General features: G+C 41.1%; 2 protein-coding genes across 3 annotated transcripts in view; one reads left to right on the top strand and one right to left on the bottom strand.

Annotated features, from left to right (window-relative positions):
- The window catches only part of LRRN3 (leucine rich repeat neuronal 3), a 70,059-nt gene extending 61,521 nt beyond the window's left edge, over positions 1–8,538 (bottom strand). The window contains exon 1 of the mRNA XM_054989413.1: positions 8,467–8,538. The gene's annotated coding sequence lies outside the window, so the exon portion shown is untranslated. The remainder of the gene's footprint in view (positions 1–8,466) is intronic.
- IMMP2L (inner mitochondrial membrane peptidase subunit 2) overlaps positions 1–26,691 on the top strand; it is a 665,729-nt gene that overhangs the window by 285,113 nt on the left and 353,925 nt on the right. The window lies entirely within an intron of this gene.

Genomic DNA, 26,691 nt, shown 5'->3' with positions numbered 1-26,691 from the left:
CCTGGAGGCTGGCAAGTGGCAACTCTACGGGAGAGGGAGAAAAAGCTCTCAATGTCCACTCTCTCTACCCCATGCATTATTTTATAAACCTCTACCATGTCTCCCCTTAGCCTGTTTTCTAAACAGAAAATTGCAGATTCTTCAGCCTTTCATCACAGGAAATGTTCTCCTACCTCCTGTTTAAGATTGCCGCCTAAGTGTAGCAAATTTACTTTCCCCAACAGCAGTAGTTGGTGTCTGAAAATGTGTTTTTGGAATTAAAAATTTTAAAATGTCTTTGGCCTAGTGTTCCACTAGATCCTATGGAAATAGCCTGCTCGGTTAGGGTTTATAGAATCTCAGTTTTCACAAGGTATACTATCTTGTCTTGTGCTTTAGTTTAGCAACAAATATATGTATCCACACACTTTGTTTGCTGTCCAAATTCACCAAACTGATCAGTATTAGTAACTGAAATTAAATAATCAAGGACCTTATCAGATTTAGGGATTTCGAAGTATGGTACTCTAACTGTACCAGTTGGATAAATACATTTTACAGTCAGTACCCCAGCCCAAATCTACCCTTTTACCCTCTTACAAAAATCAATTTTTATTCCATATGATGTTGAAGTTTCCATTAAGTTCTGGGTTAGGAAGATATTTTAAATCTTAGGTCCGTTCTTATCCAAGAAACATTTTAAGTTGGGTTTTTTGAGGTTTGGGCATTTTCATTCTCTCTTCCTAGGTGGTGATACAGAGCTTCTGTTAGCCCTTGAAGTTGATCTTAATACTACCACGCTGCCTGTCTGTTTGAGGAGTGCAAAGAAATTGTTTCAGCTTTCCTTTCTTTGTCACTTCCTACACTGTTGTGGCTTTCAATTCTAAGTGGAGTAGTGAAGCAATTCCCAGTGGATATTTTTGGTAGTTGTTCATATGTAAGTTGCATGCTGTGCGCCTCTAATTTATTCAGCAAAGCATTGCAGAAATTGCCAGGCCCCTAGATACAGCGCTGTGCAAACAGTCATTTTTTTCCTAATGCAGGTAGCCAAATATCCAGGGAATTCACTCTGTCACTGAACTTAAAATTGATAATTCAACCTTTTTCTTTTAAAATGTTTTGTAGATTATAACGTATTTCCTTGCAGAGTAGTTATTCACATGACACGAACCCTCCTGGAAAAAAGACTCCTGGGATATGGCAAGCAAATAGTATGCATTTTGAAATGCTTTCCCCCCTCCTTTTAGCATTTTATTCACAGCATTTAAATGGATTTTTTTTAATACAGCAAGGGATACTGGCAAGTGGTTTCTTTTTCGCTAATGTGATTGTAATATATCCACAGGCACACTATCTAAAACTGTTACCCAGCTTGATATAAACATTGAAAAGGCATTTCTCTCTGATGCAAGTGTCTAGGAAGTGAGGAGGCCTATGCTTGAACAGTATTTTCCAGAACGTTTCTGTGAATGGCAACTGTTGCTAATAATGTGAGATGCACAGGATCTGTGCTATTTTCTTTGGACTAGTTTTTCCACCCATAAATTCTTTGTAGAAGACATTATTAGACAACCAACATGCCGGTCAGGAAGCCTGAGACCTGGTTCAGCTTTCAGTAGGCCCTTGTGATCATCTCTGAGGCTGGCCGCCTGTAGGCCTACAACAAAACTAAGGTTACCAATGCTGGCTTGGGAAATTCCTGGAGATGTTAGAGTAATGCTTAGGGAGTTTGGAGAGGGGAGCTAGGTCACTGGGGATGTGATGCCACAGAATCTGCCCCTCCCAAACTGCCATTTCCTCCAGAAATACTGATCTTTGTAGTCTGGAGATCAACTCCGGCCTCCTCCCAGAGGATGGCAACCATGGAAGAGACTCTACAAAGTCCCTGATCTTTATGAACTGGTGCCTCTAGCTGGAAGCAGAACACACAGCCTCTGTGATTTGCACAGTTGCAGCTGCCTTTTTCATACCACTGTAACGGTCAGGGCAATATTTGTACAAGTTGTCAACTCTTGATTGGGTTTCAAGCCTGCTGGAGCAGTCAATTGGAATTTAATGTACACCACTGAGCTTCTGGGCCTTGTTGAGATAGGATCCTTTTGATGTGGTTCATCTAGGGTTGCCAGGTCTCCTTACCCTCCCAGCGGGCGGCGGGGGAGAGACTTGGCTCTTACCTTCTTCTTGCCTCATCTATTCTTCACAGCACAGGTGGTCCTGCAGCTGCGGGAGTAAATAACTTCTAGTAACATCACTACATAGGCAGAGGGGGTGCACCCACTTCACAGCAGGCCTGGGAGCGCACCTCATGCTGCCCTGGGAGCGCACCTGGGAGGCCCATTTCCGTGCCTTCCTCCCCCGCCAGCCAGGTAAGTGGAGGTGGGAGGCGGAGGGTGAAAGCAGGGGATCCCCTTCTCCCACTGGGGGAATGAGATCCCTAGGCTCATCCCTTTTTTTCTGGCTCTTGCAAAAAGTTTAATCTTTCAGTACAGAAAAATCTGGAGACACACTCACCTATTTAGTTTTAGTGATTTGGCATGGTTCAAACTGTCCTAGGCAAGGTACATAATATAAGATATGCCTCTTATCCCTGATGCTAAATTCAATTCCTGTGGGTTGGTGCAAAAGAAAGAATGGCAGGCTTAGTTGCTGCCTCTGGAAGGCAGTGATGATATGCTTGATAACCAGATTGTAATCCAGTAAGAACAGCTGTCTATTGTAAATACATATATATTCACTGTCTTGTAAAACACAATAAAACAGTAGGTGTTATGATGACAGCCATGGGGAATAATATATTAGCAGTTTCAGTGGGTAAGATCTCATGTTAACTGTCTGCCTATGAGCTTGCAAAAGACCTAGATCTAAACTAAATTATATGTGTGGTCCATGCTAAAGGAGATACCCACAGATAGGGTAGCACTAGTAGAAGGCATAACGTATGAGTGTAAATACTGTCCTGTTGTGGCATAATAAGTGAAGTACAGTTAGAGTTACCATTCCCCTGGTGGGAGTGGGGGATTCTGCGCTCCCAGCCTCTGTCCTCTGCCAGCACTCACCTGGCCGGCAGGGGAGGAGGATGGGCCCAGGAGCTCTGGAGCATGAGCTCTTCCCTGTTGTGCTGTGAATGATATCATTCCAGGCACAAGAAGAAAGGGAAGGCACCCACCCAGCGCAGATTTAATGAAGATCAACCCCCAAGGTAAGTTCCCCCCCCCTCCCACTACCTGTGCCCCCCTACGATGCCCTGGGTTGGGTTCCAGGAGTCCTGGCAACCCTAAGTACAGTGCAATTCTTTCTAAGTCAGCGGGCTTAGATGGGTATAACTCTGTTCAGCATGAAACTAAAAAGCAACTTTTCCTTCCAAGGCTAGTAGGTAACATTAGGAGCATGGTGCACATTTTCCTCATTTGCACAGACTGGAACGCTGCTTCTTGTCCCAGTCAAGATACGCTATTGCAGAAGATTCAGGCATCAACTCTTCTCCTCCTGCTTGTAGAATAATGGTTTGTCAATCAGGTTACTAACTTCAAGGTGGAACCTCGAATTCTCATGGAACTACAACTGATCTCAAGACTTCAAAGCTCAGGTAGGGAAGGGACCTCAGCAGGGTATAATGCCATACAGCCCCCCCCCCTTCAAAGCAGCCATTGTATGCAGGAGAACTTTCCTTTCTAGTCTGGAGATCTGTTGTAATTCTAAGAGCTCTCTAGGCCACACCTGAAGGCTGGCAACCCTTGGGCAGACGCTATAGTTTCACATTCCTGCAGAGCTTCTTCCCCTCCCCAACTCCACTCTCTCTCCAGGCACAACCCTCAAAAACCAGGGATTTCCCAAGCTGGAGTTGAAAGCCATACTTTCCAGGGATCTTGGCATATTTTCCCAGCCACAACTGAATGATGCCTGATTCTTTGTATAAAGTGGGTAATTTCATTGGCAGGGCAAAAGCAGTTAGCAAGGGAAATATTGATAGCAGGCCTACCTGCTTAAAAGGCCCAACACACACACTCACATTCACACTCTTACTGTTGAGTACAAAAAAAGAAAACTTTAACAGGACACACAATTATATTTCAGTAAACGATGTTTTGATCTGACCACCCCCATAATGGTAAATTATGTTTTGATGAAAGTGTTCCAGCTTTCTCCAAAGGTTACCTTGCCCTGGAAGAACAAAGCAGCATCCCCAAACTTTGCAAAACTTGCCAGAAAGAGTGCTGTAGTGCTTGGGCGGTGATATCGATCTGCTGCCCAGTGTATTATGCAGTCTTGTTAGAGTTTGCAATTGATCTTATCCCAGGGAATGAAAATAAGGGATGAAGAAGAGGCCTAGATGCTGGATGGGCTTCATACGGGAGATCTGTATGCAGGTGTAATAGTCATATGTGCAATAAACAGAGTTAAGCCCAGTGGATTTAGAAGGGTGTAACTCTTGTTTAGATTGCCTTGCGAGTTTCTCCTGTTCTCCTAAAAGAGACGAGCCTGTATCATTCTAAGCAGCACATTCTAATGATTGATTTGTCCTCTGTACAAAAAGTTTTCTCCACATTGGCATGTCTGGAAAAAAAGCTGGCCAGTTTTCTATCTGAGAGTATTTGGAGGGGGGTCTGGAAGAGCATGAGAGCCTCAAGTTATACAGCCCAGGTACCAGTTGACCACCCCCCATGAGAAGTAAGCTTGCAGTATCTATATTTGTAATAAAGGAATTCCAGAAGATTTAGGTAATGGATCATTCAGGAGTCAAGTAGGTCACTCTCAGAACTAGATCAAGCATCCAGTATTGTTGGATTTTGGACCCAGAAGTCCTTTTGCTGAGTATATGCCAATGTAGCCAAGCCTGGAACTTTCTCAGTTGATTAAACATGGCATTAGTAAGGTTTGAAGTGTTTCTTGTGTTTCACCCTAATAACTAAACAGCAGTATGAGGTAGTTGTATTACACCATGAATGAGATGACGTAACAACTGTTTTGTTGACCCAAAAGTATGTGTCAGTGTTTACTGTAACCTGAAGATGCACAGTTAGCACCCTTCTGTTTACAAATGTATAAACCATAAACATTTACCAGACCTTATAATAAACTCTATTTTTTAATATCAGCGTTAACATATATAATGATTCTTTGAATGGCATAAACCAGGACTTTTAATGTTCATGTCACAAGGGAATTTACCAAGCATACATAAGCTTTTAATGATTTAATATAACTTTCCCTCTGGTATGATAATGGGTTTCTCTGATATCTGTAGAATAAAACTGATTTTGGTTTTCTGTTGTCAATTAAGGTATGCAGAACAGATAGATAAACATTACATATATGCTCTCTATAACATTTCAAAGCTCTTCAAGTGTGTGTGCAAGTGTAAAGAATTCTATGACTGATTTTAGGGTGTGTCCGTTTTTTAAATTATCATTACGTGTTTGGTTTGCAAGCAATCCACTCCTGAGGTATGTTCCATTTTTCATGTCTATTTTCATGACCAGAATGTTCCATTATATGATGAATGTGCAATATTACTCATGAATGTACGTTGTAAGCAGTTCAAGGATTTCTTACAAAGACAGAAACCAGATCTACTTTTGATATTCAGTTATTTTAACTCCAACCTGGTTTATCTTATTCTGTTAGTTATTACCAAAGTTGGCCATTAAATGAGCTCTTCTGTGCAAATTATGTAAAGAAGTTGTAGCAGCCTTTCTAGACATAGTAAATATTTAGTACTGCATGTGGGTAGGTATTTGATTTAGAGAAAGTAGGTAGCAATCAATACCACATTCAAGACTTAAAGCTGAATTTCTTCCATATAGTTTATTTAAAAAGCAGTATTCTAGAATGACATGGAATGTTAGCTTTTCCTCATTCCCCTTCCCCTGCCACCCATAGTTTCTGCTACTACAGCTCACAGGTGCTCCTGGCTTCATTGAGAAGTTCGTACAAAAACCTCTCACAACTACAAGATACACCATCTTCTTAATTTCTCCAGCAAAGTATTCTGCTACAGTTAGCAACACCCTTGTGTCTTTATAAACTTATTTTAAGAAGGTATGAATGGGTCCATAGTACCTTTGTGTAGAATCTAGGCTGCAATGTTTTTTTTAATTGATTAGTTACCCTTATGCTTCTTCAGAAGACATGTTCAGTGTTAGTGCTAAAAGTGCTACAGAACTGGTTGTTCCTGAAAAAAACACATCTTCTAGGTTTATATGAAAGTAGTGATCTTTTACAGGCTTTAGGGAACATTCTTTTTTAAAAAAAGAAAACAAAACAAAGGATCACCTCTACAACTTGGTTAAGTTCGTGGGGAAGACCACTTTGGTTGTTGCTTTGGAGACTTGTGAGTGTCTCTGCTTGCTGTTCTCTAAGGGATGATTTTTGTTTTGAGCTGCCTTTTAAAAAGCTGCCTGGCATACCTTCAAAATATTTGCCCACTCTGCATTAAGTAAAATTTACAAAAGAGTTAGCATAGGCTTGGAGTTCTCAAAGATAGCCTGGAATTTTATTGATTATGTAAATGTGAGTCACAAAAGTCCTGTGTTATGTATTGGTATGTGTATTTCCTCCTCCTTTTATGCATGCAATGTACTAAATACATCATCCCAAAATGCGGTATGATTTATTTCATTACTGCAGTGTAACATATTTGCCTGAGCTGAAAGCAGAAGCATGCAGGTCTCCTTGGAAGAGCTAAACATCTGCCCCAGAAGGTAGATTTGATAACTGATACTGTGTATTGTTTGTGTTCTCACTGCAAGATGAATCCGGTTTGGATTGGGGGATTTTTTTTGTTCTCTGTAAAACAAGAAAGATTTCATGCAGCTGTTGAAGAACGAAGACAAGCAAGCTTCCCAATAAGAGGGGCTAGCACTTCAGAACCTTTCCTTGTGCAGTTTGAAAAGGAAATGTTGCCTCCAATTTATTCCTTTTCCAGAGGGACAATCAAAATACTCTGGCATATTGTCAGAGCTGCTTTACTGGCATCATTAAGAAAGGTCAACTGAATTAATTGACTTCTTACCAAACATATTGTTAAGCTTCCCATGTCCTGATATAATTACAGGGAAATGACAGGTACGAGGGCGATGACTTGCTTTGGGGATGCTTTCATCGCACCCTGCAGAACCAAGATTTAACTTTCAGCTTAGTTGTTGAGGGGGAAATACTTTGACAGGGGGGAGCAGACATATGTGTAAAGGAAAGAGTGGAAGAAGCCACATGAGTAAGCGTGGGACTCCTCATTCTCTTTAAAAGCTGCACCTTGTTGCCACAAACAAACCACAGGTCTATTTATCTGAGGAAAAATTAATTATTTTTTCCCTTTCCAGTTACTCAACTGCTGCCATCTGTTCTCTCTCCCTCTTTCTGCAAAGTGATATTTCGCAACCTAGTTCACATTAATGAATGACCCTTTTATTTATATTTGCTGTTGCACTTTACTGAACGTGTATTAAGAGATGTAACAAGGTTTTGCTTCCATGAGGAGCATTATTTTCTTTCTCTGTCATGCACACACACACACACACAAACCAAGCCTATGTCCTTACCTATTACACAGGTTTCTTTCCTTCTTTCTCTCTTAACAAATGCTCCCCCCCCCCACACACACATGCAATTCCAAACTGCAGTGCTTGGCAAAATTAGTCCAACCCAAGCCTCTCTCCCACTTCCATTTGTTTTTAAAAAGCAGCCAGTCCTTAGCTTTTATTTTTTTTTAAAAAAGCAACAAGGGGTGTATTGTGAAAGATCTGAACTAACAGCGTTCTACTGGAAAAAGCACTTCGGGGAATTGTACTGTGATCTTTTTAATCACTGTAGAAATTAAAACTCTCCTGATTAATGCTCTCCTTTAAAAGAAGAAAACAAAACAAAAAAAAACCCTTTGCATATGTCAGTCCCAGCTGCATCAGCAACCAGACATTTCTACCAGCCCTTCCAATTGTCAAGGGTATGTGTGTGTGTGGGGGGGGGGGGCGCAGAATCATTTGCTACAATCCTTAAAATGTAGCCTGGCAGAAATTCAATAACTATGGGTGATATTCTCATTCAGTCTTCGTTCTTGGTGGCTTTTAGGTTCCGACATGACACACAATGGTATTTGCTGTAATCCAGCCATTGGAAGGAGGTTAAAAAAGGCTGTCCAGCATCTTACCTAATTGCTTTCCGTACCCAGAGAAACTGTGCAGTTGATTTTGCACTTGAAGGAGTTGAAAATCTGATTATTACCACTTTTTTTGTGTGTGCTGTTCTTGCAGCTAGTAAAAGCAGCCCTTTGAGAATCGGGGGGGAGGGGGGACATTAGATTAATGATGATTTTGTGGAGATGGTGGGTGGTTTGAAGCAGACAGGGGTTCCTTTGTATTTCTCTCCGAAAGAGTAAAATGTGGAGGGAGGGGGAAGTCAATCAGAATTTAAAGTTTTTTTTAAAAAGAGAGAGAGAAAATGCATCAATAGTAAACAGCATGGAACACAACTTAATACAAACAAGATACTTACCTTACAAGAAGAGTATGAGTCCTGAAATATTCTTGCACATTTGGATTTCTTACTTCAGGTAACCACATCTTGATGCTAAGGTTAGAGAGCCAAGGAGACGCATGCACAGATAGCGTACGGTACGGTTATCTATAAATCCTGTAATGTGAGGAAGTCTGTGCTGCTGTCCAAGATCCTTTACTTTTACCAGAGCTCTGTTGCTGGCTGTTGAAAGCTCACAATCCACTCGAGCTGGGGAGAGAGGGGGAGAGAGAGAGAAATGCCTGCTAGCGTTTCTTTTTCTTTCTCCTTGTTTCCATGGTGGTTAGTGGTGCATCGTTCACCCGATCAGTTGTCACACTGACATGGTGCTGCCTGCTCAGCGGTCATTAATAACTGAACACCCTCCACTCCCCCGAGAGGAGCCAATAGCTTTAGAGTGCCAAGATGTAGCACTCGCAACTGCTCCAGTCTGGTTGGTTGAGACAACCTGTCTGTTAGATGACATTGCTGCTTAGGGTACAAATAGAACAGAGCAGCCCCCTTTTGTGCTCTGTGGCATTCTTTCCCGCAGGTGAAAAGAAAGCAGCGTGGTTTGCAGCCTCTGTGAAGCTACACATAGCAAGAGATCTGTGTTCAAAGCAAGGGGAAACGGAATGAATCTCTTGTGTGAGAGACAACTGGGTAGATCTTCTGCTTGCTTCTGAAAATTATTTTTATGCAAGTATGAAGTATAATCATTAATCTTAAAAGCCTCTGGAGCTTTCCTATCCTCCCCCCCTTTAACTATTAAGTTTTGCTGCATAAATTGATTGAGAAAAACATTTATACCTATTGCTGAATATGGATTAGAAAGATGCTAAACAAAAACAAATCAGTGGAATGCAAATAACAGCATTGCTTGTTGTCACACTTGTAATGTTGATGGATAGATTCTATGGGCTTGCATTTTTGTGAAGAAATGGGCAAGATCAACTTTTTCCTTTCATTTATTTCTTGATTTCCTAACCCATGGCAACTCATCACGAGCATAGTCTTTTACAGAATTACAAATGGGTTGAAATATAATACTACGAAGTAAAACAAAAAAGTATTCTGCAACTTTTAAAACATTCAACAAACTTTTAAAACATTCGAACATTCAACTTAAGGATCAAGAGTAAGAATAATAGTAAAAAAATTTGCTCATGAACAGGTCAAAAATAGGAAAGGATTGGATTTATTGAATGCATTCAATGTTAAAATCCTGCTTTAGAGAGGTCACCCTCTAGTGGAATAAAATAAAAGCTAATTCCCATTTATTCCCTTCAGTTTTGTTTTCTAGTCATGTTAAAGAAACAGCATTGTTTTCTGTCATAACAAGCAACATTTTTAAAAAAAATAAAAAATGACTGCATCTTTATGACAATCTACTAATCCTGCTAAAATGTTAATTGTTACTGAAAAATGTTCAGAATGAGGAGTCAATACCGTGTTTTCTTGCAAAAATTAGAATTTTAAACTGTTCCCTGCATCTGATGAAGAGAACTGTGCTTCTTGAAAGCTTATGCTACAGTAAAGTTGATAAGTCTTAAAAGTGCTACTGGACTCTTTACTAAACTGTTACCTGTGATTTTTGAGGGAGGGTTACATACTTATAGTATGTAAGTTACAGTAACTTTTGAAAAGCTGTTTCATGTAGCCTAAGCCAACTCTCCTTCCCTTCTCAGCACCCAATAAACATCTAAAGAATGCTGAACCCAGACTCCTTATAAATTCTGTGTGATCCCTGGTTTAAAAAAGGTAAATGTGCAAGCACCGAGTCTTTACTGACCCATGGCGGGGGTGGGGGGACGATGACGATGTTGCATTGCGATGTTTTCGTGGCAGCCTTTTTGTTATGGGGTAGTTTTTCCATTGCCTTCCCCAGTCATCTACACTTTACCCCCAGGAAACTGGGTATTCATTTTACCGACCTCGGAAGGATGGAAGGCTGAATCAACCTTGAGCCGGCTACTTGAACCCAGCTTCCGCCAGGATCGAACTCAGGTTGTGAGCAGATCTTGGGCTGCAGTACTGCAACTTAACACTCTGTGCCATGGGGCTGTGTGATCCCTGAAATTGGCTAAAAGGTTCCCTGCCAATGGTTCCTAGCCAATGAAACAAAAAACAGCCGCTCACCCAGACTAATGCACTAATGCACCCAAGGCAAGCGTCTACCGTGGGTGGCATCATCTGTGGATCCTACTTTACGCTTTTGGAACAATCTGGCAGAAAATATTTCACATTTTCTCTATATAAAATATGACTGGATGTCAAAAAAAAATACTGCGTAGTATTTAGCACTACATTTTCATAAGAAAGGAATTAATGTTCTGAATTCTAGATAGCAAAGTATAATAATTACAAACTAGTAAACTTGTTTCTGACAGAGAGAAAGGCTGGAAAGAAGGGACTTTGGCCTACAGACTCAATGGAGGAGGCCAATGAACAATTTTGTTTAAAAAACTCCATGAATGCTGTGATTTGTGACAACAGTGTTGCATGTTCAAGGGAGCTGTTCCTTCACTGAAGTGAATGAGGATGCTCACGTGCACGAATGCTTCAAGTGTGCGTCACGCTGCCTGAAAGCACCAGTATAATATCCAGGCAGCATTTATTATATGACACACATTACACTTTTCATACTAGCGTTGTAAGTAATACATAGTATGTGAGGTTTGTAAGAAAAAATCTGGAAGAGTAATTAGATATATGAAATTCAGATTATACACTTGTTAAGTTACTACATAAATGGTTCGTTTTGGTTGATTGCTCTGGACTCTATAATTGGAGGGGTAAATAATTAAACCAATGCAAATGCCGCTTGCATAATGGGAATATGAGTCTAACCGCTAGATTTTAAAGTGCCTGCCTGATTTACAGGTATGTGGCAACTCTTTAAGCAATATTTAAATAACATGCGCCAGTCGTAGCAGAGAAATATTTTAATTTTCATTTGAATTATTTTCAAGGATGTTTTAAAGATGTTTCAGAATGCTTGCAGGGCAAAATCGGTTTTATAACTTGGGACAATTATGATGATTAAGGTTCATTAGAGTTCTTTTCCTGCTGATTTCACCACGATGATTTGTAGTTTTAAAATAGCTGGGTATTCTATTAAAGTCAAATTTATATATAGATTTGTGGCAGTGCTTATGTTATATTTTACATACTTTAACATTTGAATCCGGGACTAAACGTGGAAGCAAATAAGATGCACCAAGCAGTTTTATATGTATGTATGTATGTTGTACATTCTCAGTGAAATGCAACCTATGTTTTGCTTAACTAGGGAAATTTAATTTGATATAATAGATGGGAGAGTGCTGAATAAGGGCTTCAACTATCAGCTCCTATTTACAGTTAGACAGGATGGGGATATGGGGATCATTTTGAATGTATCTCCCTCATGTTGGCAAACCTGCTCATGAAATTCAGCATGTACAATGAACTTGTGAAGAGAGCCCTGAACCCAGAATGTAGGCATTCAATAGAATTTCTAATTAGAAGCTACACACATGCAAACTGCAAAACATTAGATACCATTCACTCCACAAAACATGCAGTTTGTAGAAAAGTAGTCTTTTTTCTGCTAATATGTGGGTTGGGACTAGTAATATGATGAGTTGTATAAAGAGAGAGATGGCATTTCAAATATATATCATATATATAATTCCAAACCTGGCATCCATGTGTGAATACTACCACCCAACGGCAAGGTTTGGATCAAGGCAAGTTTTCTACAAACTCAGGGGGAAACCCAGATTTACATTAAAAGGTTTTAAAAATGTGCATTAAAAACAGTCTTTGGAGTCTCTCACTTGTTGGATTTCTAAAGCTCTTGAATTTGTGATCAGACCTGCATATATTGTGATCTGCCATGCCAAATCCACCTTACCTGTTACCTTGGCCCACAGTCCTCAATAAGCTTTCTGTTTTTGTTGCCTACTTGGATCTACAAAAACGGCAGTGTGTATTTTCATACACCCAGCATACCATGGTATATGGCTGGGAAGGCCATATTTGGCTTAGTTGGTACAGACTGTATGGAGAGAACTGCTGTATACAGCTCTTTTTAACTTGCTGCATGTAGAAATAAACAATGTGTGTATTTCACAGCTCCTGTGGAATGTAGATGGTCTCTTGCTGAACAAAGATATGAACAGAAAATATAAAGAGATGCACTTAAACAGCTAATAAATGAGAGTCTAGCAGTATTGCTTGTAAATAGAAAATATTATTCAGATTTGTATTGTTTTATTCCACCACAGATCTCAGAGCAGCGGGCTCTGGGTTCTCCCTCCAACAACAACCCTGTGAATACCACAGGTTGAGAAATTACTTACCCAAAGTTAACTTGGCTGAGGTTGATTCTAATCTGAGCTTGCCTGTTCTAAATCCAACTCACCTCACCACACAGGCTGTGGATTTTTAATTTAGTAAATATCATTAGTCAGGATCTAGAGAACTATTTGACTAGTTCTACATGCCGAAGAGGCTTGTGTTCCTCAAGAATAGCCCCTCTGTCTATGCCAGGGGTGGCCAAACTGCAGCTCGGGAGCTACATGCGGCTCTTCTAAACATATTGTGTACCTCCCAGAGGTCTCTGAGTATCACTATGGCCATACATTTTATTTTATTTTAGTTTATTTCCCTCCCTTCCCTTCCTTTCCTTCTTTCTTTCCATGTCTTTCCCTCCCTCCCTTTCCTTCTTTCTTTCCATGTTTTTCTCTCCCCTTCCTTCCTTCCTTCCTTCCTTCCTTCCTTCCTTCCTTCCTTCCTTCCTTCCTTCCTTCCTTCCTTCCTTCCTTCCTTCCTTCCTTCCTTCCTTCCTTCCTTCCATGGCTTTCATATTTTCAATAAAAATGTTGGGGTTGCCAGGTCTGACTCAGAAAATACCTGGAGACTTTGTGGGGGGAAGCCTAGCAAGAATGTGAAATCACTTTTGTGCTGTCACTTCCAAGTCAAAGGTCAGGTGATGGCTCTTCCCAAGCTCCACCCTTTCCAATGATTTCACTTCCAGCATACTGCACCAAAACCCCACCCCTTCCTGTGATGTCACTTTCAGGACACTCCCCCAAACCCGACTCTTCATCTGAAGTCACTTCAATGCATCATGTCTTGTGGCTCTCAAACATCTGATGTTTATTCTATGTGGCTCTTACATGAAGCAAATTTGGCCACCCCTGGTCTATGCCATGGCAAACTGAAGAGACTTCACACGGTATAGGGATCTACTATTTTTAAAAGGAAGAAGTAAAACAGCTCACTACATATGCTGAAGCACCTGGATCTGCTGTAAAAGATCTTTGAATCTTGTCCTCCATTAAGTATAAACACCATCAGTGTTTATTGTCCCATACAGCACAAGCCAGAGAGAAAGAGAAAGGAAGACGGGTGATGTCCCAAAGGACCTTACAGTCTGAAGCAGGAGCTCCTCAACCTTGTTGAGTCTGCAGGCACTTTTGGAATGCTGAGAAAGTGCAGTAGCCACCCACAAAAAACAATTGCCGTGTGGGGCCTTGATCCTTCTCTCTCCCTCCCTCTCCATATATAATTTGAAACAAAGTTTCAGTTAGATATTCAGAGAAAAAATGGAAGATTCCATGCTAGGCGCATGGGGATGGGTTTCTCTGGAAGAGTGTAAATTATTCCTCCTCTTTCTAGCTTTTCTAGCACCTAACCTCTTGATTCCAGCAGGGTGTTAAGCTTCTTTTTCTCAGGTAGCAGCTAGGGTGTATGATAGACCACTTCTGAAACCCATGGAAGTTTGACGCAGTAGGTACAAAAGAGATTATGCGGTAGGTAGTCATAGACATCAGTGGTTGGACCTGACCTCTATGGTTGGTAAATTAGTGCTCAGTTTGGGAATGGGGCTTGCAGGTATCCATCTGGCTTGCAAGTTCAAAGATTATTTAAGAAGCTTAAGAAAAAAATGAGGTAAGAGAAATCATAGTAGAGCAAACACAAAAAGATATGACTGAAGAAGGCAAAAAGCAGAGAGTGGCTGTGGAATAGAGGCATGTAGGTCAGTAAACAAATTGTGAAGATGAGCTAAAGGGACTTCAACATAAGTTCAGGCAAATCCAAATGACCTGGCAAACTGTGTTACAATTATGTAATCCATCAAGACGGTGCATCTTGAAAACAAGGCTGGTCATGATGCAAGTGATGCACTAGATCCAGGCTCCCATCACAGAAAGTCTGCAAAGTCCTGATTATGGTGAAACACAGTCAATTGTGAATAATTTGAAGAAAACCTGGGGTGGGGGAGAAACGTATTTATTTATAGTCCACCTTTCTCACTGAGACTCAAGATGAATTACACAGTGTGAGATTAGTACAGTCACTATCAAAGATATTTCAATAACCAATGCCATAGGGTATATACATGCAAATTTGCAGAGACATAACATCAGCAAAAATCCAATACAGAGTAGAAGAAATGCTGCAACAGATCACAAGGAATGCTAAGACTGATATTAAACAACATAGAACTACCAAGTAGGATCATATTTAAAGCAACAGATAGGACATAAGGCAACAGATAGGACATAGTAGCACATAGCAAAGTCTATGGTCCCTATCTTTTTAGTGAGCCATCTCTTTGAGACCATCTCCTTACAATACAATCCTCTTTAAAAAAGTAAAGGTGCCTGTGCAGACACCGAGTCATTACTGACCCATGGGGGGCTGTTGCATCACATTTTCTTGGTAGACTTTTTGTTACAAGGTTTACTTTTATTAAGAGCACCATTCTGGCCAATTATGTTTTAAGTAGGGGCGTGCACCCGAAAAATACTAGGGTTTCCCGCTTCAAGTTTACCCAAAGTTGGAAAAAGCTTTGGAAAAAGTCTTTAAATCTGAAGTGGGTTTCCAAGTAGCTTTGGTATGCTCCAGAAAGATTCGGTGCATACTGAAGTGACAGAGGAGGTGGGAGGCCCACCACCACTCTTAAACTCCCACCCTCACCTTTAAACTCCATCCCCCACCCCCACCCCACTTACCTGGTCTGGCAGAAGGCTGGAGCGGCCCAATGCTGCGCTGGCCAACTGGTAAGTTGGGGTTTGGAGAAGTGGGGGTGGTGGGGTAAGGGTGGGAAATGGGTAAGTTTAAAGGGACCTGCCACCTGGAAAAAGGGCCCTTTAAACTTAATCCCCAGAGGCCCTGAAGCTTCCCGAAGCATTACGAATGCTTCGGAAAGCTTTGCTTCGGGATTTCCAAATCAGGGCCAGCATGCTGGCCCTGATTCAGAAATCCTGAAGCTTTCCAGATTGGGCCCGATTTGGGTATTTTACCCGAATCAAATACCCGAAGCGCACACCTCTAGGTTTAAGTAACAATTACACTGGAAAACATTTACCTTCAGAAAACTGACATAGTGGTATGTCCTTTTAAATAGGAAAAATATACTGGATGTACCTTTCCCAGCATCATTCAGAATTTGGTGCATGCTCATCAAAGGATGCACAGATCATATGATTGCATCTTCCATAAAAGTCATTATTCTGTACCATTGAATTACATGACAGACCTAAAACATGTTCTTATATGATTATCTGTATGAAATGGCATAACACAGACCATCAAACATATCTTATTTAGGCATAGAGTATACAATTTGTAAAATTGTCCTGAGTTGCTTAGATGATAGTAGATCTTAGCAAAATCTAAGAAATACTGTCCAAATAGAACAATTACATAATTATGGATGAAAAGAATGACTCAGTGGTTACAGGAACTAATTTTATTAAGTGCAACATGTACCAGTGCATTATGAGTGTATAAGCTTTTCATCAGGGGAAATCTTAAAAGTAGTCACATAAGGATTAATATTAAGAGAACACTTTTAGAAGTTCATATTATACTATCATAATAAAATGCTTAAGTTCCAAAAGAAGAAGAAAAAGAAGGTGGTGGTGGTGGTGGTGGTGGTGGTGATGATGATGATGAAGAAGAATGTTATAGTCCACCTTTCTTACTGAGATTCAAGGTGGTTTACACAGTGTAAGACAAATACGGTTAATGGCTGGAATATCCAGTGAACCGTGCAGTAGGTTTGTGTCACAGGCTGGGCCAGCCCAAGCAGGGTGGTGCAGGTCCAAACCTTGATACCAAGTCCAGAGGGAGTTTCAGGAGCCAAAAGCCAAGTCAAAGCAGTGGTCAGAGCACAAGCTAATGCCAGAGGTGAGTCCACAGTCCAAGAGCAAGGTCAGCACAGTCCAAGGTCAGTTACCGGTAGTGTGAGGTCCAACAGTAGGCACGGGCAAGGTTCACGGAGCACGGAGTGGTTGCAGGCAGTAGGGACGTTGCTTCCACGCCTGGCTGTTGCTCCTGACTGGCTTTTATAGCCAGGCATGGTTTTCAGCCAGCTGCTGGGGCTCCATCCTGAAGCTACTCATCATCACTCTCCAGCAGCTGGCGTTGGCTCAGGAGACGAGCACTGCGCCATCTCTCCTGCAGCTCCAGTCTCTGGCGCTGTCTGCGGCATTCTCTGGGTGTGGGTGAACCTGGGGGGGGGGTGAAAGCCTCTGGCTGGGCTTCCCCTGTGGTGCTGGCAGTCCCTGACTGAGCTTCCCCTGTGGAAGTCCCTGGCTGCACTTCCCCTGTGGTGCTGGGGCTGGAGAGTACTGATGGCTCTGCTTCAGCTGCTGGCTGTAGGCTCCGATTAGCCAACAGCTGTGGCTCCTGATTACCAGCCTCTGCTGAGTCAGGGCTGGCTGCATGGAGCTCCTCTTCTCCTGAGGAGTCCTGGCTGGCTACACGAATCCCCTCTCCTCCTGAGGAGGAGTCCTCACTCTCACTGAGCCCAGGCTGGGCCATGACAGTTTGGAGAGCAGAAATCTGTCAACAGGCAAAAGTCTGAAAACAAAACTAAAAACTAAGCATAAGCATATTTAAACACAACATGTTAAACAATGCAGAAGTTACATGGTAGGAGCATACTTATAGCAACAGACAGTAAACATAGTCTACAGTTCCTATCCCTTTACCAAAGCATCTTTCTGAACCATTTCCTTACAGTACAGCCCTCTTACCTGTTCAAAAAGTCTCCCTGAATAATTCAATTTTGCATACTTCGTGGAAAACAAGGAGAGTGGAGGCTCTCCTAACTGCATCAGGCAGGCCATTCCATAAGGTGACAGCCACAACAGAGAATGGACGTGTATGGGCAGGATGGCACCTGCGGACAGCCCTGTTCAGATGAGTGATGCTGCCATGGCAGAGCATAGGGAGAGAGTCGATCCTGCAATATGAGGGACCAAGGCCATGAAGGCTTTGTATGATATAGCCAACACCTTGAATTGAGCTTAGTAACTGACAGGTAGCCAATGGAGTAACTGCAGAATGGGAGTAATAAACATGCTCCACCTAGACCATGGTAACCGAGCTGCAACATTCTGCACCAGCTGGAGTATCTGAGGGCCAAGCTACACATGACGAATGACACTTGAACAGCAAGTGTATTTCTCCCTGTTCACTTGCCCTTCACTCAATCCACTTGCCGTTCAAGTGTCATTCGTCATGTGTAGCTTGGCCCTGAGTTGACTTTGAGGGTTAACCAATGTAGAGTGCAATTGCAGTCACCTAGTCTCGATATTACTGTGGCATGGATCCAGGTGGCTGGATCAGCCTCGTCAAGCTCACTAGCCATCTTCCAGGTTAGAACTGAATGGGTAGAAACCAGATTAACTTGCTTCTCCAAGAGTAAGGCAAGAGCCTGTATAACTCCTAGTCTCTTAACTGAGCTGAAATATGTAAAAGATCTGTAAAACTAGTGGTCCCAGTAATCATTTGTAAGAATATATGGAAAGCTGTACAATTATTGCATTGAGACATCATCATATAAATGGAGGTTTGTTCATGGCAGGCATGAACAAAACTTGATGCTGTACTCTTGTGTTCATCTTACATCTTCCTCTGCTGAGATATCTGAATGTGAGCACCTGGGCAAAATGGAATTTGATCCTGCCCCAACAAAGCAACAAGCTTTGTTCATGCGCATCGTGGACAAATCTCTATTTGTCGTGACATTTTAATACAGCCAAAGTGAGGAGATAATCTTACCAAGAGAAGAAACTAATGATTTATTTTTAAGACAACTCTGTGTGAGAAGGTTGTGAGTCATTTCATAAACATGCCAGCAACATGCCATAGTACTGTGTTGGTATGGCTACAGATGTAGAGAAAGTTATATGAAACTACTATGACAAACTGCTGTGTGCAACAGGATTCCCTCATGAAACAGCTCAAATGGAGATTTAAGTAGCCTGGCCACCATGTTTGTGCAAAGCAAATCTCAGGCCTTGCTTCAGAAGTGGCAAAACCAGAAACCTTTCTGAGGGAGAAATGCCTCCAGCTTCACCCATTATAACGATGATGATGGTGATGAGATGTTTCTTCAAGGAGACCACAGAAGAGATACCAGGCTAAGCGTTCAAAGAAATTTAAAATACTGTTAAGGCTGAGCTGAGCTCAATTTAGGATTCTTGCAGAATAGCCTTCAAAAGTCTCCATTAAAATGAAGCTGAAGATTGAGGTTCTTTACGACAGCTAGCAGCCAGGATAAATGCTGTCTGAGTAATAAAATAAAACATTTGAAAACGCTAAAGCCTACCTAGCTTCAAAAGTGGAAAACAATTCCTCAGGGACTGGCTGCTTGTAAAAAGCAAAACCACAATAAGTTGTTATTGAAAGGGGGCATTTTTTTATAAACAAAGACCAGACTCATTCTAATTTCCTTGTGACATATTATTTTTTAATGCGTGCTATTTCATGTTGCTGTTTTTCACTATCACTTGAAGATTTATGCTTAGACTGTACTGCATGGATTGGCAGGAATCACACAACAAAGTAAAGCACGGTTTTGATAGTGATAAAAGCTTGGGATGGATTATGCTGTAGAAAAGACACAGACGCAGAAGCTTCAGAGATACATTATTGCTTCTGTGTCAGAACATCTGTTTTACGTCATGGTAACAAAGTCTGAGTCCCTCAAAGTCTGTTACAAATTGGACCAATGTCTCTTGGAAGTACGAAGTATACCCCGATTCAGTCTCCAAACTGCTTCCCAGACTTTATTGCATTATGCACAGTGAAAGCCTGCATCAGCTGCAAAATCAGTTTCCCCCTGGGTTTTCTGTGGTTTTTCTCCCTGTGCACATACCCCATTTTTTTCCCAGTGAAGTCAAGCCAGGGATTTTTTTTTTGAAGTGCAGAATGCTTTCTTCGATGTGAGGCCTCACCCTGGCCCTGCCTTTTACCTCCCCTTTATCTCTCTGTGTTCTTATTGGCTTAACAGCAACAAATCCAGTTTTTTCTTTTAAAAATGTTTACATTGTTGCAACATTAGTGCATTATTTAAAAAAAAACTTGCAAGTTTCCTAAGCTTAACAGGTGCAATATAGCTAAGAGAAAACTTAAGAATAGACTAAAAAGTGTTTTTTCTTTGCACGCTAATCTCAGCAGTAAGAAGTAAATCCCTTTTATTCGTTTTTTTAAACTTAACAACGTTGTGATTTTGGTGCATTAAAAAAAAGCCTTGCAAGTTTTCTCAGCCCATCTACTGAGGAAAGGGACCTGTCTTCAGCTGATCGACTAAGGAAAATGAACTTTCCTTAGCTTGTAAGACTGATGAAACTGACAAGTCTTCAACCGCAAAAACTGTGCCCTTAGCTGATCAACTGACGATTCCTCAGCTGCTCAACTGGTTGGGATGTAAATATGAGCCGCCATCAAGAGCTGTTTTATTTTTCTGAATTGTATGCATGTTTATTTATGGTTTTAAAGCAAATTTTATTGCAATTATAATATGATGTTATGTACTCTGAGCCCATTCACGAGGAGAGTGGATTATAAATTTAATCAATCAACCAACCAATCAACTGATGGAACAGAAAGTCCACAGCAGAAATGGGGCATTTTTCTAGTGCAGAAAAAATAAACAGACTCCCTGTTCAGATGAATGAAGCTGCTCTGGTGGAACAAAAGGAGAGAGGCACCTATAGACATGATGAATCAAGGCTCCGAAGAGCTTCGTATGTAATAGCCAATACCTTAAATTGAACCCAGTAACTCATACGTAGCCAATTGAGTGACTGCTCCTCCAAGCTCCTGATAATATAATCAGGTATAGATTAACCCCCCCCCCCCTGATAATTCCCCTGGTAATTCCCCTTGCCTTGTTTAAGAATGGTTAAAACATCTTGTAGAGAGGCATCTGGAGGCAGAAATAGGTATCAAAGGATGTGTCTTCAACGGGTTTAAATTGTTTCTCATGGAATGGACTCATGCTCCTCCTAGTTCCCCTATAATAGTTGAGTGCAGCATTCTTCACCAACTGGAGTCTCCAAATTAACTTAGAGGGGAGACCTATGTACAATGCATTACAGTATTCAAGTTTCGATGTTACCATGGCCTGGATCCAGGTGGCCAGATTGGCCATGGTGAGGGAGGGAGGGGACCATCTTCCAGGCTTAACTGAGTTTGTGGGAAAATTTGTTGAAGCTGCCTTAACTTGGTTTTTCTAGCAGCAGCGCTGGTTCCAGTGTCACCACTAGGCTCTTAACTGAGACTGAAGACTCAGATGAACTCCCATCAAAAGTGGGAAGTATGATGCCCTTCAAAATCTCTGCCTTCCCAACCAGCATCACTTCTGTCTTGTCTGGGTTCAGTTTCCGTTTGTTTGCTGTCAACCCTTTGACCACAGCCTTTGGCAGTGACCCAAGATCTCTACTGCATCTTGCAGTAATTTGTATAGCAAGATATAGCGCTAGGTGTTATCTGCATATTGATGGCATCCTATTCCATAGTTAAAAATAAGTTATCCTCAAGGCTTTACATGGAAGTTGAATAACATTGCGGGGAAGGGCGGAATTGTGTCCTGTGAAACCCTACCAGATAATTCCCACTTTGGAGATAGCTGGTCTCCAGCAGCAACCATTTGTGTGCATTCCATGAGAAATGGTTTAAACTAGTCCAAGGCACATCCCACTTCTGCCTCCAGGTAACTCAACGAGATGTTTTAACAATTCTTAAATAAAGCAGAGGTAATCACCAGAGGCAGCCAAGAATTAATCTAAACCTGAAAGATACATACGGTATTTGCTAGCTGGTAGTAATGGAGTATCCATTAATTTTTCAAGCGGCAGACTTTGATTCTCTAAGTATATTCACAGACGTTAAATACTAGCAATATTGCCATATGATATAGCTTAATACTTCTTTGAAATTTCCTACTTGGTTAATGTATTTTAAGAATTTAAATCCTCAACAATAATACTGCATTTAACACTAAAAAGTATTCCATTTGCCGTATAGCCACTAAAAAGTATTCCATTTGCTGTATAGCCAGCAATTCCAAGGACAACGAATTTACTAAATTCATTGCTGTTATTAAGTGCTAAAACCCTTAATGGTAAAATAAGAAGCTTGAAGGAAAGAATATTAGAAAATAAAGAAAGCTATACTGGAATGGGGTAAAATGCTCAATAAAGTAAACCTTTTGGAGGATTTCCCTAGGTATTGGTAATCTGTATGAAAGTGCTTTACAGAAGGCAGAGCGTGCCAAAATTATGAGTGCATAATAAAAAGGATTGGAAAGAATACTTTACAGAAACAATAAACAATCATTAAAATATGCTGTTTTCTATTTTCTTCCCTGTTTATACAGGGAAGAAAACTTCTGAATCTGATTCTTTTTCCAAAGTAGGAACCTTGTCTGAAATATTGTATGCCTTAGTGAATCAAACTTTGTATGAGGTGTTATTCACATGATTGGCTAAGCAGAATTTCGATTCACTTACATGTGTCGGCCTATTACTGAATGTACATCATAGTGAGTGGGTTAGGCATGTATGATATTCTGTTTTCTGTGATTCTGCTACCCATTTTGTTCAGTTGGAAGGATCATGAGAATCATACAGGCACATGTATGCATGTCTCCCCCACATTATTTGTTCCATAGAAGCAGTGGAGGGCCATAATGTATGTATGCAATTTCTGATCAGCTGGCAGTGTGGTTTGGAGCTTCACTGTCTATTCCTTGTCACATTTAACAGTAGAAGAAATATCCATATGTTTACACCTTGAAAATAAAATTCATTCTAAGTCTGTTCACACTTTGAGGGGATGTAACACCCCAAAGCCATGTTCCCATATGTTATTTTCTGTATAGCACTCAAAATTAATAGTCTCTTATTTGCATAGTTATCTCTCCCATACTTTAATCAGAGGATTATTTTGTTTTCTGTGAAAGTAAGTTTGAAAGTACCAAGTGGATGCCACTATACGTAGCCTATGGGGAAGGTAACTAGAGAGAAATTGTTGGTTGGCTGATTGAATATGTAGTGACTGGGAAAACAGTGAATGAGGAAGAAATTATTTACCATTATAGCCTTAAGAGGAATGAAATTTCATATTTTACTGAACCCAGTTTGTCATATAAAGATAGTATTGAAGATATTGTGTTTCATAGAACCCTTCCTCAAGAAAAAATGAGGCCTGCTTCCCACATGATATGTCTTACAATTACACAACTATCTTGCTTTCTGCACATGCAGCAAAATACACTTGCGTCACAATTAACCAAGTGACAGCATATACATTTCACCGTTCCACAGATATTTGTCTGCATATGCCAATGTGGTAGACAAGTCAATCCAATACAGGGTGAGCTAGAAGACATTTTGTCCTTGAGTGTCTCTCAAACCGAGGAGGTGCCCTTTCTTTTCTTTAGCCCAGTGGTTTTTTTAGGCAAATGTCCCATTCGGAACACATTTATGATAGATGGTTTTCTAACCCTTGCTTTCAACCTTAGAGTCCTTGAAAGTGCATTTCTGCAGCTTGTGTTGTGCAGACTGCTTTACAACTTCATACACTCTGAAACATCACAGATGGAAGTAAGGACATATTTATAATAACCCTATTCTCATACCAAGCACCACTTGATGAGCCCTGCCTAACATTACTGGTATGATCCTTCCCCTCACTTCCTTACCTGTTTTGTGCAGTATTTATTCTGGAAAAATCCACCCAAGAAGATGATTTTGATAAATAAAAATATAATTATTCGACAGGGTATTTATTAACAGCTCAAAATATACCAGCAGTGGCATAATGTGAAAAAGCACACTGTGTGCAATATAGTTCCTTAGGCTTCGTTCACACATGCAGGAGAATGAGGCAGGCATTGAAGGTAGAATGCATTTCAGAATGTAAGTGGAAGATCAGTTTTGGAACACTTCCTAATATTGGTATCTCCCAGCACAGGAGGCAAAGAGAAGGGGTCAGTCCTTTCTCCCTGCTGAGCTAGTTTTCTATTGGCACAAAGAGGCTGATGCAAAGGAACATTCTGAGTTGGAGCCTCCTGTCTGCAACCTGAAGCACTTAAGTCCATCCTGCCATTCTGAAGGTTGGGCGGGGCCATGGCTGAGGGACAAGCATCATGTTTGCATGCAGCAAATGCTCTTGCAACAGCCTTGTGAGAAGTTTGGCTGAGAGAGAGAGAGAGACTGGTCTAAAAGTCACACCATTAGCTAGGGATGAATGGGAATTTGAATCAGGTCGCCCAGTTTTTAGTGATCATAATAGTCCCTCCCATGGATTTGTTTCCCACTCAGAGACTTAACTTCTAGATACCTTTGGGAGGGATCTGAATCTTGAATAATGGCTACTTTAATTCATTTTTAATACCTGATAGTCAAAATGCAGAAAATGGTAAAAATAGAAACAGTGATTTATTGGGCTACGATTGTATTGCCCCCAGTAAACAGGGGCAGTATTCAGTCTTTGCATTTTTTGAATTGCATACAGGCCAGATGGAATGGATTTTAAAAGATTCCAGAGAGATGTTATTTCTTCTCTGACAACCACTATCTCTGCAATCATCTTGAGGTAACAAGCGTTATTTGGGCTTCCTTTGTCAATGGTGTATTCATTGCTGCTTTTTGAAAAGCACGTCTGGGCACTGTTGTAGCCAAGGGTGGAAAGTTAAGGTTTTGCCACTTGATTGGTAGCAGTTGCTAGTATCCATGGGCAGGTCCACGAGAAGCCAGTGCAGTTTGGAATAGATGTCAACTACTACGGCTTGTGTCATTTGGAAACTAGAGTCTCCTGCTGCAATTGATGGTGTCACTCTGACTTCTTGCTCATTGTTTCCTATGTGTCAAAAGAGAGATTGGAAGACAAATGCAACCTACAGTGTCCACCTGTGAATCACAGTATACCAAGTGAATAGTTGAAGAAAGGCTGAATGGTGCTAAATGTTGTAAAATGGGTGACTTTCATGGGAAGAAATAAATAGGAGTAACGTACAAATAAGCATACTGATATTTTTTTCCTTTCCCACTCAAAGAGACCAGGAATGGTGTTGGTAGTAAATCAAGTAAGGTATATATATATATATATATATATATATATATATATATATATATATATATATATATATATATATATATATATATAAACTAGTTCTGTAAATCTATGAGATGTGTTTTTATAGTTTCCTTAATTATGAAAGCTAGTAAAGCTGAAGATAATTGAAGTGTGCATAAATGGCAAAATGCAAAAAATGCTGTTTAATGTATTATATTGTACATTAACTTAAACATACCCTTATGCAATATAAAAACACACACACATCAGGAATGTACAGGAAGCAAAACAAGATTTTTATGTAATAACTGGGAAACATCTAGTGTTGTGCTTGGCAAACAGTAGAAGATATATCTCCAAACAGAGAGCAACTGATTTCTTTTAGTGATTTTAAATTATCAGTCAGAGGCTTGAAATTTAAAGATGTTTGAACAGAAAAAAAAGTGTGTGTGATTTTTATGCTCTCATATGTATGAAATTTTGGTTTTGATGGCGATCACATTAACTAAACAACAAACATCTAAAATCTTGTTGAATTGCGGAACTTAGGTAACTTGTGAATTGAATACTGGCCTGGGGAAAGTCCTGGAGATTGTGGGGGTGGTGCCTGTGGGGGTGTAAGCAGTCAGCCTGACCTCTGCCATCTTTAATAGCCATTTAATATGGCTATGTGTAATATTAAATGTCACCAAGCCCCTGGATTTAAAATCGCAGTTTGGATTGCAGCCAGGAGAATTCCAGCTAACAGTTGCTGAGTCCTGCCTGGGAGACCCAGGCATGAATGGAATGTCACATAGGAATGCGGAGTGATCAGTGCTGATTGGATTTGCAGTCCCTCCAGCTCCGGGGGGAGTCCAGCGCAACAAAGGTATTGCAGAGTAATCCCCACTTAACACATTCCTTCCCCTCCTTCCGTGGTGAGATCTCCTGTCCTTGACAGAGGAGCTAATTAAATAACATTCATAAGTATTTATAATTCATTCCTGGGAAGGTACATTCTCCAACTAAAGTCATCAGCTTAACTCCGGTGGACTTCATTAACAAACTGCCCTTTTGTGCAGTGCCCGAACAAATTTTGCGTTCTCTTTCACACACCCTGGCAGAGACCAGTCAAGGCAATCAAACCTTTTGTTACTCCTGGGAACTGGCCGTTGGAGTCTTTGTTCTAACAGCTAGCGGGCTATTTGACCTCAGGGCATGTTCTACCCTATAAGAATAGTACCCTGGCCCCATTCAAATTGTGCATGCTTCCTGGCTGCTCCCTTAGGGTCACTTCCCTAAGCCTCTCTCTCTCCGAGCACGTGTACTGGATCCTAAGAGCTGTTCCCTTGAGGTTACCCCAAGCCTCTTGCTCTCTCTTGGCTGAGGCAACTGGATGTTTGAAGCTACTCTCCCGTGGACTGGACTACTCTTCAGGATATGTAGCTATACTTATTCCCCTCTCTCTATCTCAACTTCTGGCTAGCTTCCTAGGACTTTCTGTGTGTGTAACCATTTCCCCCTGCGATAGTTGTTGTGGGTTTTCCGGGCTGTATTGCCGTGGTCTTGGCATTGTAGTTCCTGACGTTTCGCCAGCAGCTGTGGCTGGCATCTTCAGAGGTGTAGCACCAAAAGACAGAGATCTCTCAGTGTCACGGTGTTGCACAGTGTCACACTGTGACACTGAGAGATCTCTGTCTTTTGGTGCTACACCTCTGAAGATGCCAGCCACAGCTGCTGGCGAAACGTCAGGAACTACAATGCCAAGACCACGGCAATACAGCCCAGAAAATCTACAACAACCATCGTTCTCCGGCCGTGAAAGCCTTCGACAATACATTTCCCCCGGCATTTCTGTGTGTATGTGCATGC

The sequence above is a fragment of the Eublepharis macularius genome, chromosome 9 (genome assembly GCF_028583425.1).
Source record: "Eublepharis macularius isolate TG4126 chromosome 9, MPM_Emac_v1.0, whole genome shotgun sequence".
Classification (NCBI taxonomy): Eukaryota; Metazoa; Chordata; class Lepidosauria; order Squamata; family Eublepharidae; genus Eublepharis; species Eublepharis macularius.
Note: the sequence above shows the minus strand (reverse complement) of the source record. Positions and strands in the feature narration are given on the sequence as shown.